The sequence below is a fragment of the Lutjanus erythropterus genome, chromosome 7 (genome assembly GCF_056507025.1).
Source record: "Lutjanus erythropterus isolate fLutEry1 chromosome 7, fLutEry1.hap2, whole genome shotgun sequence".
In the NCBI taxonomy this organism is placed as follows: Eukaryota; Metazoa; Chordata; class Actinopteri; order Lutjaniformes; family Lutjanidae; genus Lutjanus; species Lutjanus erythropterus.
In genome coordinates this window covers 13,729,741-13,743,431 of record NC_139323.1, presented here as the reverse complement: position 1 = coordinate 13,743,431, position 13,691 = coordinate 13,729,741, and the positions used below count along the sequence as shown (strand labels likewise).

General features: G+C 39.7%; 1 protein-coding gene across 3 annotated transcripts in view; it reads left to right on the top strand.

Annotated features, from left to right (window-relative positions):
* ralgps2 (Ral GEF with PH domain and SH3 binding motif 2) overlaps positions 1-13,691 on the top strand; it is a 98,397-nt gene that overhangs the window by 18,121 nt on the left and 66,585 nt on the right. For all 3 annotated transcript variants that reach the window (XM_084722814.1, XM_084722815.1, XM_084722813.1), the window contains exon 2: positions 11,596-11,707. The gene's annotated coding sequence lies outside the window, so the exon portion shown is untranslated. The remainder of the gene's footprint in view (positions 1-11,595; positions 11,708-13,691) is intronic.

Sequence of the window (13,691 nt, the reverse complement as noted above, 5' to 3'; positions counted from 1 at the left end):
TCTTCTGTTTGACAAACCTGTCATCTTATAGTATACACTACAGTGTTATATTGCTTAACCCTGTGCTGCATAGTTGGGTGTTATTTCTTTAGTGGGTTAGGCACTACAAGTGACCCTTTTCACGTTATAGACTCTTGATTTAATGTTGGATGCTTCAAGTTGAGAGGAACCAGCATCTCATCGACTCAGCGAAGTGTGTGCTTACCTTCACAAAGAACGAGGCAAGTTGTAGAGGAGTGAGACACAGAAGCAAGCAATATGACAAAATATGACGGCTGAAATCTGCTGGTCCAGATCTCATTTCTAATTGGATAATCTTTGCATCACTCATCTGTTGCTTTGTTGGATTAAAGTTACATTGATGGATCAGTATTTTATTATACTACTGGCCCACTGTGCAGGATTTTCTCCAGGAAGCTGTGATTGCAACACAACTAACACAGGTTCAGCCAATCCACGTAAATTCTGCACAGCCAATCACAGCAACGTTTCTGCAAATTTGACCAATCACTGCAGCTTTCTGTGAGTTCCACAAACCATGGCAGCCTCTTGTGCAAAAGTCATAAATGTATGTTTCAATGAACCGAGTGTTTTATTATTTGCTATTTCTTTGTATTTTTACATATTTTATTTACTCACGGTTACTGAACACAAAGTTTGTCATTGTTATTGACATTTATCAATGATCTGTGCACTTTTATATATTATAGTTTTGGCTCCAAAACCATTTTAATTCTTTTTGTAATACCCTCCAGGTGCACTTCTTCTTTTACAGAAAAGCGCATTTAGAATTTTTGTATTCCTGAACATTTTTGGTATGGTTACTTGGAACCTTCAAAACAGAGTGAGGTTTTTATTCTCCCTGGAAAAAGTAACCTTTGATTTTTTTTTTTTTTTATTGAATTATACCCCCAAAAAACATTTAAATTTAGCAATTTTCACTTCCTACCGCAATTTTTTGGAGTGTTTTTTTTTTTCTTTTTCTGTAAATAAGGCATTCTTGGCTGCAACAGCCCCCAGAAAAGCCTATGATCTCCTGCATGGACTGATTTTTGGCTCTACCCACATTTATCTCTTCACTCACACACAGAATGTCTTCTCTTGTCCCTCACATCTTTATGTTTTTGTCTATATATCTGACATAAAGGGCCACTTTTAGCCTGAATATGTGTTGGCTTGGCCTCTATGAGGAGGTTTTACTGCTGTGGGTTTGTCTTGTGCCAGTCCTCAGAGACTCATAGAGGAAGACATAGAGATCGTATCAGTTTCCTCTAAACATGACTGCTCTGACTGACTGCTCTGATGCCTTGTATTGTTAGCCTGCCCTTTCCTTGTTAATAGTCCGTGCAGGGAATGACCACAGACATCAGTGCTGCTGCCAGCTCTGCACTTCCTCTGCTTCCTCTCTTGCCGCCCCCCTCCTTTCCCTTTTTTTTCACTCCACTCATCTGTCACCACGCTCAGGTCGCCTAGTCTTCGGCAGTAGAGTTGAACTTGGGCCGGGCTGCCTGCCCACTCCCATTTGGGCCACAAATCAGGCTGAAGCCAGCACACACACAGACAGACATACTTACAAACTGTAGGCCGTCGCTCTGCCCACACGTGACAGCCTGCTGCTCTGGGGCCCTGCCACATGCCACTACTCACAAGCCTGGCACTGTAGCTGCTCTTTGGTTTGTTTGATGGATAACCAGTTAACAAGACCAGTTGTGCCATTTTGTTGGCTCTTGGTTGGAGTAGTTTCCTTTATTTATTTATTTATTTATTCAATTTGGTTGTCATAGGTGGGGCTGCGTTGTACATACCAAGTCTGTCTGTGTCACTGTAGGATGTTCTAGGACAAAGGACAGAAGTGGGGACAGGCCTTAACTGCCTGTCTGCAATGCCTGGTCTCTAATTATCTACCGGGAGAGCTGTGGGGATCGAGGGAGAAGGGGAGAAAGGAAGGGAGAGAGAGAGTGTGTGGAAGTGCATCTAAAAAAAGCCTAATCACACCCCACAGAGCAAGCTGCTGCTACAACACCGATTTAGAACTAGTGGAATTTCACAAACAGGGTAGACGGATCTAACTAAACCAGGTTTAGGTGCGTGCTTTACAAGCATCATGTTTTCTCTGTGTTGTTGTCATCTGCTCAGAACAAGAATCAGTTGACCACAATGTTCATCCACACCTGATGACACTATTTTAATTGACCATGAAAATTTGAGTTGTTTGTGTTGAGCAGAAAATAAAGCGTTCATTATATATCAGGACTAATAACATCATGGTGATGACAAATGAAACGGGCTGAGGTTTTCAGCAGCTTGTTTGTTAACACCATGTCATTTTAGTAATGTTGCAGTTATTTTTCACTACTTTGCAAATCTCCTACCTTGATAACTAACACGGTCATTTGAGAAAAAGCAACTCATTAAAAGACAGCATTTCATTTTATCACAGTCCGACAGACCTTGTAGCAGTGGTTTATGTAGTTAAAAGTTTATTAGTTTATTTTTTCAGTTGCTCCCAGAATTCAATGTAATGCTGTTTCTACAACGGTACCTGAGTACCTGGTTTCGTTTGGTCATATTTGACATGTTCTGGAATATCTATAAAAGCATCTTTATCCCTACCCTTAGCTACAGTTGGTAACTTCTATAAAAAATAACTTTGTCACATTTGCTGAAACTGTCACTATGTCCTGACAGTGGTACATAACACATAATATATTATGTGAAAAAATGCAACAGTATTTGACAGCCTAGGAATGAGACTTAACAATTAACTGTCTTTCTCCAGAACTGTCTACCCCGGCTTTAACTAGCAGCCTTCTGTGCACATCATGTGATAAAAAAAAATTTATAAAGGAAGTCAGACAAGCAAAGAGAGGAAAAAAGGGAGGAATTCAGCAGTGCTTGAATTGAGCCTGAACTCATTGTAATAATAATTTTATATTGCTCTCTCCTGATGAATGCAAGTACGCACAAAAACCATAACTAAAAACTTAATCAGGCTAAAGCATAGATGGATTCAGACTGCAAAAAGAAAAAACAAAAAACTCTGAAGAAACTCAATCATCTGATGAAAGATCGTAATTGAATTCAGCTGCTGCTTCAACTTCTCCTGTTCCTAATTTCAGTTATTAGCTGCAGTACAAATTAAACTGAGGTTACAGGTGGTATCATTGGTGGTAACTAGGGCTGTAACTAAGAATTATTTTAATTATCCACTAACTTGCTGATTATGTTCATAATTATTTGATTAGTCTATAATAGAGCTGCAACAAGAAGTCGATTAAAAATGTCTTCTTTTGTCCAACCAGCAGTCCAAATATCAAATACTCTTCATTTACTGTCATTAATGGCAAAGAAAAGCATCAAATCCATACAGAGCACACAAATCTGACAAATATTATCTTTATTTGCCCGTGATGGTAGATAGCAGGGGCATAACACCTATCGTTATACAAAACATCCATGTATTACGCTTCTAATGAGCAGTACAAAAGATCTCAGTAAATACGCATCATACAATATTATTTGTATTAAACTGATATTGATTATATGGTATAAATCTGTGGGGTGCCTTTGTTATTTGCTTTTGTTGAAACCCACATGCAGAACTGTATTTCTAAATTGGGCCACAGAGATCATGTGTTGGAAAGATATGTACTGTATTCTACATTCAAGTTCTATCAGTGAAGGAAATCTACTGAACTTATAGAAAATTATGCATGCATATGTGTTCCACATGAATTTACATTTATTTGCAAACAGAAATAGGTTTCACATGGGATTTACAGTAGTCATACCAGAATATGTTAGCTAAGATAAAAGACCATGTATGCCACTGCTGGTTAAGAGTACTGACACATTACTATTGTAATTCATGGACTGATTATGAGCAAAGAGGGAAAAAATAGCTGCAAATATACTTTGATTCTGAGTAAGATTAATTGTCTGCGCCCTTGCTTTTTCAGACCCTCTATGCCCTTGTGTGCTTGCCCTTGGATCTTCCTTCTAGATCATGCTTATTTCCAGTCACAGACAGGCCTAAATATTCATGAAGGGATGTCTCAGTATGTTAGAGGGTAGAGCACAGTTGGTCCGTGTGGTCCCACTGGGTTCATTACCTATTGATTTTCTAAAAAACTGCTTTTACTGTAAAATGATAAGGCACCATTAAGTTATTTTTTTCTTTTGCATCATGCTGCTGTGATAAATCAAATATGCACAATCTTTTTGTTTGGAAGGATGAATGTATTTGAGACATTGAGGTATCTTCTCACGCTGGACTGTGGTGTAAGCTGTTTGGCAAATCGCAGGATTCCTCAGAATGATAAACCTGTTCTGTGTGTGAGAACTGAAATGGTGAAACAACCTGTTCTCAGAAGGATAGTTAGAGAACCATAGGGCAAAAACCGGTATTTTAAATTAGAGCAAATTGAGCACATGGCTTTTATTTATGGATGCAAGTGTACTTGCCACTGTATGAACTGTTTTATGTATTAGCATCAAAAATTGCTTGTCGTGTTTAACCTTGGGCTGCAACATCTATAAAATGTCAAAAAATAGTGAAACATGTCCACTCCAGCAGTCAGCGTCCGAGGTGATGTCTTCAAATGTCTTGTTTTGTTTTGTTTTTAACAATTAATAGATTATCAGAATATTTTAATAGTTTAATTCTTTTTTACAACTTGGCCAGCTGGGCAAGCAAGTTGCCAGATTTACTTGTCCCGGGTAGTTGTGTCAGTTTTTTTGTTTTTCCCTCTGCTCCTCCTAAAGTTATACTCATGAAAACATTCACTGTTCTGGCCCACACTGCCATGAGGCTGCCTCTGTCTACTTATTGACCTTCAGAAGGATCTGAACATCAGCGGCATGTTAAGTGATGGTGTGAAGGGGCTGTTAGTCATGTTTTCTCGACAGCAAGGAACACCCACACCCACCATTGTCCCTCTGCTGGCAGAGAGCCACCAACATCAGCTCGAACAGCCAACCTGCTGAGTGACAGCAGTGTACATCGAACCACTGTGACATGCAGCCACACGCTGTGTGTATGTGCAGGTTAATAGAGAGTGTGTGTGATCAATCCGGCCCCTCTTAGCTGCAGATCAATAGTGTTTTCCCCGGGAGGCTTGACTCTGGCCAGGATTGGAAATTAGCACCAGCCACCAGGCAAATAATGGTAAAATATGAAAGTTGCTGGTAGACTCCGTCACACTAAATCAGAACTTTCCATAAGTGCTAGCTACCGGCCAAACAGCTTACTGCTCATTTAAGGCAAAATTACTACATTAATTTTTGATTCTAATAAATTCATCTTGATTAACAAGTTGCTCAGCATGTACATTTTACAAACACATATTGAGACATGAAACTTGTTTGTGTTTTGTGTTAGCTCAATTTGACATGTCTGAAGAATATCCAAAATGTTATATTGGCTGTTTATAATATAATAACATTTGATTTAATGCGATGAAGAAACAAAAAAATGATTTTGAGTACATATATTTATATAAATAGGTAATTTACTACAGCTGTAAAGTGCTGGAGAGATTCTTCTGACAATAATATATTTGCTGATATCACAAAAGCTGCCACAATATGATTTCAATAAAACTAAATTCAGGGCCCTGCAGTCGATATCAGATGATATCATATGTTCATTTAACCCATGCAGTTACATTTATGTCAGCTCACAAAAAGTAACTAAATTGTGATTCAGAAAGAATTCTGAAAGATTTCAGTATAGATCGGTATTTTCACTTTGCATCAATCATATTGAATCATTGAACATCGAATTTATATATCGATCCAGATCAATGTATCATTACACCCATAGGTAGATGTTAACTTTTTACAAAGTTTCCAGTCAAGAGCCTAGGGAAAACAAAAATTTCAGTTTGGTCTTTCTGTAACCCCACTGCAACAGGCTCTGCAGAAGACACAACTTAAGTGCGAGTAAGGTGCCTTTTTTGTTGCAAAAACACAACGGGAAAATTGTGTAGTCCTAACTTGTTTACAGGTTTAGCCTAGTACAGTACAGCAGCTCCCCTTCACATGACAATGACACCTGCTACAACATGAAAGATAATTTTACTGAAAGGTAACAGATTTGACTTTGACGGCCCTCAGCTCCCAACAGTGTGAATGTCCTGATTGTGTGTGTACTGTGTGTATTAAAGAGAAGAAGAGGAGGGCACAGCTTAATGGGCTGCCACATCCCTCACTGCTCAGCTCAACACACTGACCTACTTTGGCTCCCTGACTTTGGTGCATCTGCGGCATGCTTTTCAAATGCATCAAGCCCTGTCGCTGCTAGGCAAAACAGAAAGCACGTGTCTGTGCAGTGCATGCATTATAGAGACAGTGACAGAGAGGAGGGACTCTAAGTTTTATCATGAAGCCCTGTGGGGCAAAAGAAGAAATAGATTGTTACTCTTTTTTCAAAGGATTGTGTGGCGAAAAGGCCAGGACTGTCGTACTCTGTTCGTAATAATGAGGTCTACGAGTCTTGCTGTGAGCATAAGGTAGAAGGACATTCATGGTGGTCTCACACACAGTGGGAGCAGATTGAGAAGCGAGGCCTGCAGGGCTGCTATGTGTCAAAGACAGGCCTTCAGTGCTGCAGGCAGGGACCGGCAGAGCTGTTGAAGAGACATAGAACTCTGTTAATGCTGAATGTTACACAAATCTCACATGTCTGATCCTTTATTTGCAGTCCCACATCTTGTGACCTTCACACTTAAGGTACAGTTCTGTAAAGGGACAGACAAACTCTCTCCCTGTCTCTCACACACTAATCCTTTGTGTGGTAGCTTGCGTCTCGTGCTGGGACAGAGATGGAGTAGTGAGTAAACATGCATACACACATACAAAAGTAAATGAGATTAAGGTTTGGTACAGTCTGGTACTCTGTGTCTCTGAATGCCAGGTTCTTACTGCGTTTCCACCATGTACTGCAGGGCCATCTGTGAGGCACTGCCACAGTTTTGTCATGGTTACCGCAGAATGAAAATGTCATTTTAAATCGTATCTCACAGCTGTTTTTACAGACGTTGGTCAAGAGAAGGCTAATGGGAAAGTTTCAAAAGCATTTTTACCAACAGCTGTGTTTACATGGGCCCTAATATTCCACAAATCCTCAGGATAACGGACGGACCAGATCCAACCTGATCTGGAGGAAATTTCAATCAGCTTGAGAGAGGCAGTGTAAACCTTTGATAATCCATTTAATGGGAAAATAATAACTGTGTAAATGCCTATGAGATAATTTCTCTCTGGTCTGAATAAATATATTCTTTCTGCATGTCTGCCCCATGTGACGGTAGGTGACATGTTGCAAATGGGCTTTCTGGAAGGACAGAAACATGGGCAGTAGTGGATACAACTTTTCTGTTAGATATCTTAAAAGATTTAGTGGTTATATTATATATTGTTCCCAGGATGCAATGTGGGTTTGTCTTGAAAATTATTGGCAGAAACACTTCTTTTGTTATATTTCTGGCAATTTAGAAGCTTGAGTGGGTGGAGCCAGTTTGCGCATGCCAAAACAGTTATATTCTGATTAATAAAGTCATGTTGTACACCATTTGAATGGTAATTTGATAGTCCATCCAGATAGTATTTAGTTGCGTAGTGTTTGGCCTCACCTGTGAGTAATGTCTTTGTGATTTTATTGGCATGGTAGTATGTAGTACGAGGACTTAGGGCTGGGCACCAAACTTTGATCCTTTTGTGGAGCTGATCGAATCACTTTAAAATGCCGTTAGATCAGATTAGATTCCATTAGATCAAAGTCATTAAATACCCAAGACAGTTATTAATATCGTTTTATATTTTCCAGTGTTGTCCAAATATTCCATCATTTTCTTCATTTTAATTCAGTTATCTTGGAAATTAAAGTGTGCAGAGTAAAACCGGTTTCTCAATCTGCTCCCAGGGCTTTGAACAGCTTCCTCCTTTGAAGTGAGTAATTTTACTGTAATGTGTAATATAAATATCTTTTTTTTAAATTGGATTTTTATAAAATTGGTTTTGACAACATCATCATCTGTCTTCAAATGTCTTGTTTTTGTCCGACCAAAACTCCAAACTCTAAACAGATTTAACTAGCTAATATTAAGCCAAGACAAAACAGCAAATATTCTCATTTAAGAACCTGGAATGATCACGTTTGGTATTTTAAGAGTTACCTCACAACCTCACATATGACAAAGAACAGCAGCAGATCTTCACAAATGAGAAGCTGTAATAAGAGGATGTCAAAATAGCTGCAGATTAATTTTCTGTAGTCCGACTACTTGACTTTTTTAATTGACTTTTAGATTGTGAATATAAGTGTTACCTCCACTGCTTTAAACACCATCATATACATATATATATATATATATATATATATACACATATATACATGTGTGTGTATGTGTATGTATATATACCTTCTGGAAAATTATTGTCCATTGATCCAAACACACTTCCATTTTAAAGTCTGATCCTCCTGCTGTAAAATGAGGTCGAGGTGAGCAGGATAAGGACAGGAGATGAGCAGCATAAGGAGGACAGAGGACATGCTGAAAGGTGGTGGAGACCTGTTTTCAGGGCCACTGGGGACAGGAATGTACAGGGTCGGTGCAAGATGTGGAATGCATTGTCACATGCACAAATACACCGGCATGTGCATGACGACATGCGAAAACACTTTGCATTGTGCCCTTCAGTAACAAGGCCTGTTAGACTGCCAGCGCTTTTTGTGTTTGAACAGCAGTATGTATGTGAATGTCAAAAAGCTGTCTGGCAACACGAGCAGAGGGAGGGGGAGGCGCCCCGGTTTAGAGAGGCCCGATTCAACAGCACCTGCCACGCAGCATAATGAGTCACATTTAGCTTAACGACAACACATCCTCCGGTACAAGCTCCAACATGAATCATCCCACCTTCTGTCACTCTTCCTCTCTTATATTCTGCTTCCTCCTCTAATCCCTGTCATGTCCTCCTCAAATCTTATCCCAGAGATGCTGAAGCATCATCAGCCCAGCCATCCCAAAACCCACACCTACCCCTTATCACTATGTGCTAGGGTTAGGGTATCATGAGTGTTAATAGTTAATCATGAGTTAATATACTTGCAGAGATTTGTTTCAAAAATTAGAAATAACTAAATAAAAAACAAAACAAAAAATCAAATATACATAAAATGCTATCTATAAAAATAATATCCATCCATCCATCCACTCATCTATACCATTATAGCTCTCCTAGGCCAATATCAGGCTGATTATATCAGCCGACCGATATATCCATCTGGCTCTACTTTTATTATTACTTTTTACAGAAATAACAATCTTAATTTTTTTAGCGCATTTAGTTGCATTTCAAATTTCGTAAAGTGGGCATTAAAACCTTTTGCTTTCTTACCTTTTTAAGTAATGTTCCATTAATTTTCATTGCAATTTTCATATCATTGAGAGCAGGGTATACACAGATATAAGATTAATATAAAGTTTAGTATCAGTTATTGATACCCATCCCTGTTACTCACATGGTATTTTTTTCTGCTGGATGTGCAAACATTCCCCCGGACCTGAACCTCAGTAAGTGAAGCATGACGCCTCAACCACGTGGAATTATGTCACCAAAACAACACATTTCAGCTCTGCTCTCTGTCAGAGGTGCATGGATGTTGCTAAGAGCAAAAAAAAAAAAAGGATGAAGGGGACTCTTACAATAGGAGCCCTGGCTGGTGAAGATTGGATAGGGAGCACAGTGACTCAGAAGAGGGGGGGGGGGTTTGTCTCACTCTGTTTTTTTCTTTTTCTTCTTCTTTGAAGTAGCATAGCTGGAGGTGTGGGTGTCATACTGTAAGGAGCTGCAAAATAATGAGATGTAAACTAGTTGGTCTTATGGCTGACGAGGAAACTCAGACAGAGTGTAAACTGACTAACAGCAGACGGATACCAGAGGGTGTTTACACTGCTCAGGGTACAGACAGACCAACACTTTGTTTTGTGACAATGACACACAGACTATAGACGTCACGTGAACATGGTTTCTGTTACACTTGTGTGCACACAGTTGTTATTTCCATATTCCTTGGACAGAAATGTGCTGCTCGTCAGAGGTGTTGTAAAACTTATCTGAAGTGGAGCACTGGTGGTGTTCTCTTGGTCATATTTGATCTTTAAAGGAATGTATGGTCTTGTGTCAGTAAAGGTTTTAAGTTATCTTTGGATAGTAGAAATCTTAATCCACTGTTTGTTTTGCTGGTGAGCTTTGTACCCCTAACAACCTGGAGGAGATGAGAAGACCTTAGCCCCTTACCTGATGGCTAAAGGCCAACTAATGTCTGCCAGCATGCAGCACTTGGCTACAGCTAGCCAGAGTCCCACACAGTCCCAGTATACAGGCTTTTATCTTGTAGAGTAGTGAGACACCTGCTGGCTAATGTGAGTCTTGTAAATAGTCCCGAGGCAGACAGCTGGGGATTTACACTTGATGCACAATGAAGTCAGCTGCAAACAGTGTGGGGTGTAGAAGACATACACACTGGTAAATCTCCAGTATTAAAGTTAGTGTATAAATAACTCACAAATAAATCACCATGGTCATTAAAGGTATAATATTAGAGCTCATTAAAAATGTCTACAGAATGAGTAGACCTTTGTTGTATATTTTGATGAATTGTGTACTTACATTATCCCTGATGTGTTCAGACTCTTTACCCCCTCTAGCCTAGCTGCTATAACTTCAGAGGAAACATGAGAAACACCAGATGATAAATCAGAGTGAGGAAGGAAGTCAGCGAATATGACTAAACGTAACGCGAATAAATCATTAATACATTATCTTGTATTTGAACACTTTCTGCCTTACTCATGTCCCATGATCCCTCGCTAACTCACAATGTCATCAAACTGTGTCTTTTGCTATTGTTTTATTTGAGAGACCGGTAGCAGCAGAAATGACATGCTGTGCATTCAAGGTTTTACTATGATCTGACATTTTACAGGCCTACACCAAATGAGTAATCATTTAAACCCTCTGGAGTCCTGCATCTTACGGCAATTCAAGTTTAATATGTTATATATTTTAATGTATTTGTTTGTTATTTATAAATATTGAAAATCCCAGTGAAAGTTTACTGTTTTAATGCCCTGATATCATCTTCCATTACATATCTTTGTCATAAACATTTGATGAGCACATTTGAGGGATTGCTGCAATATGGGCGAACATATTAGATTTTTTTTTACCCCCTAATATTGTTATCAATATCAACCTCAAAAATCCAGTATCTGTCAAGCCCTACTGAGAATTTGTTTTTTGTTAAGGTTGCTTCTGTCAAATTGTCACCTTTATTTTTTCAGTAGTGAGCTCATGGTGGCTAAAATTGATGGCTCAGAAGTTGCTGAACTAAAGTTTCCACCAGAACAGATGCTATAGAATCAGATCTTGTGAATGCAATGGCTGCTGGGTTGTTAAGCTGATCAGCTAAAGGATTTTTGCCTATGTTTATTTCTTATGTGTGCGTGGGTTTTCCCTCATGTTCAGAAGAATCATGCTGCCTCCCTTTCTGTCTCTCCCTTTTCTCTCCCTTTTGTTCTTTTCACACAGACGGCAGGAGTCAGCCTCAGAGAAAGACAGGACTCGATAGACAAAGACAGCAATACAGAGCAACAACGGGCTAACCTCACATCCAACACTATGCGCATCTGACACACAACTGGTAAGTATGACCTGGTCTTGACGAGGACGGTTTGATTTTGTTGGGTGTGGTGACAGCACAGGTGTGTCTATATACCTGCAGGGTTGTATGCTAATGGATTTTTTAATCATCTGAATCCAGTTGCACACGTAGAAGCAAACATGACTGTACTTTCCTTATTGTGTTAGACACACATAGGTGTGGACGGAGTACGACAAATTATGTACAGACAGACAACTTTGGTAGTAAAGTTTAGTTGTAGATAAGGAGTTGTAGATGTATTCAGAGTATTTATTTTTGGGTGAAAAGATAGGCACTAGTTATGTGGTACACTTGCATGTCTTACAGTGTGTTCACATTCATCACAGCATTAACTTTAAAAGCCTTTAAAAAATCTTTGTGTGTTAACTGTAGACCAAAACTCCTAAGTGGTATTTTACAGAGAAAGACATGGGTATTAGAAGAGGAAGTACAGTAATTACAGATGTATGACAACACACAGACTCTGACTTGTAAATAGAGGCTGGCTGTTGCTTCCTGTGCAATTATACTATGCTGTCACAAACAATATGAGGAGAGTTGACATGATGTACTGGTGTTTACTCTTGGCTTAGCAGAATGCAACGGTGGAAGGCAGCTAATGGTTCTTAAAGCACAGGCCATTTTAGCTTGAGCCTTGGGCCAGCCAAAAAGACGGACTCATACACACACACACACACACACACACACACACACACACACACACACACACACACACACACACACACACACACACACACACAGAGGCCGGCATTGTCAAGTACACAAGGGATCCTTTGCTGGCATTCAGTATTCTAAGCAGTTCTTTATTTTTCATTACTGTCTCTCTGTGTGCTTTTGGCAAAGAATCATCTCTGAGGTGTTTTCAGTCACAGGCGGAGATGAATATTAAAATATAATCCTAATAAAAAAATCAGCCACAGTAAAATCTGTAAAGGATTTAGTCACTCTGATTCTCCAGTCTCACATTCAAGATGTGTAAAATCATCAGATGCTTAAAGGACCAGGGTGTAGGATTTAGTGGCATGTAGCAGTGAGCTTGCGGATTGCAAACATTTCATCTCAGTCTCCTATTTCCGAACGTGTACTTGGGCTTTTCCGTTGCCATTTCGGGCCATGCCCAGTCAAACCATGCTGTGCTGATTTGCATTGCCATGGGGCCAAAGCGTGCTGGTTCAGCCACCGAGTGAGTTGCAGTGACATCTCGTTCACTGAGGCCAACCTGTTTTGCAAGACTCAACTGGTGTGCAGGAGAGCAGAGAGAGAGAGAGAGAGAGAGAGAGAGAGAGAGAGAGAGAGAGAGAGAGAGAGAGAGAGAGAGAGAGAGAGAGAGAGAGAGAGAGAGAGAGAGAGAGAGAGAGAGAGAGAGAGAGAGAGAGAGAGAGAGAGAGAGAGAGAGAGAGAGAGAGAGAGAGAGAGAGATGTTTTTAAAAGGGTCTGTATTCAGTTCTCAGTGCTTTTGTAGCCTCTAACTGAAACACTGTGGTTTGAAGTTTATGAGGTCTCTGGTTTGTTTTACTGTTTGATGTTTGCTTTTAGCTGACAGGAGTGAAAACCCAACATTTCCTGATTTTTGCTGCTTCATAATAACAAGCTTTGAAACAACAAAATAGTATTGACTTTCATTGAGAAGAATTTATAGGAATTGAACTGATTTGTCCTCCGTTTTATTGCCAATTGAGTAAAGACAAGCACATCATTAGAAAGACACGCCTTCAAGCTGGTATCGAGTCAAGCCAAGCCTGAACATGTGTATGGAAAAGGGACTCAAAAGAACTTACTGGGCCCTCAACATTCACACAAAACACAAAAGGTTGTATCTTAAGATATAGTTTGTTTTGCCTATTCTGGGCTGCTGTACAAACATGGTGGTGCCACATGGTGGATTCCCTGAAGGAGGATCTGTGGCAGACTGTGATATTAACAGACGTACATGGATACTCAGATTATCTTTTCTCAGGTACCA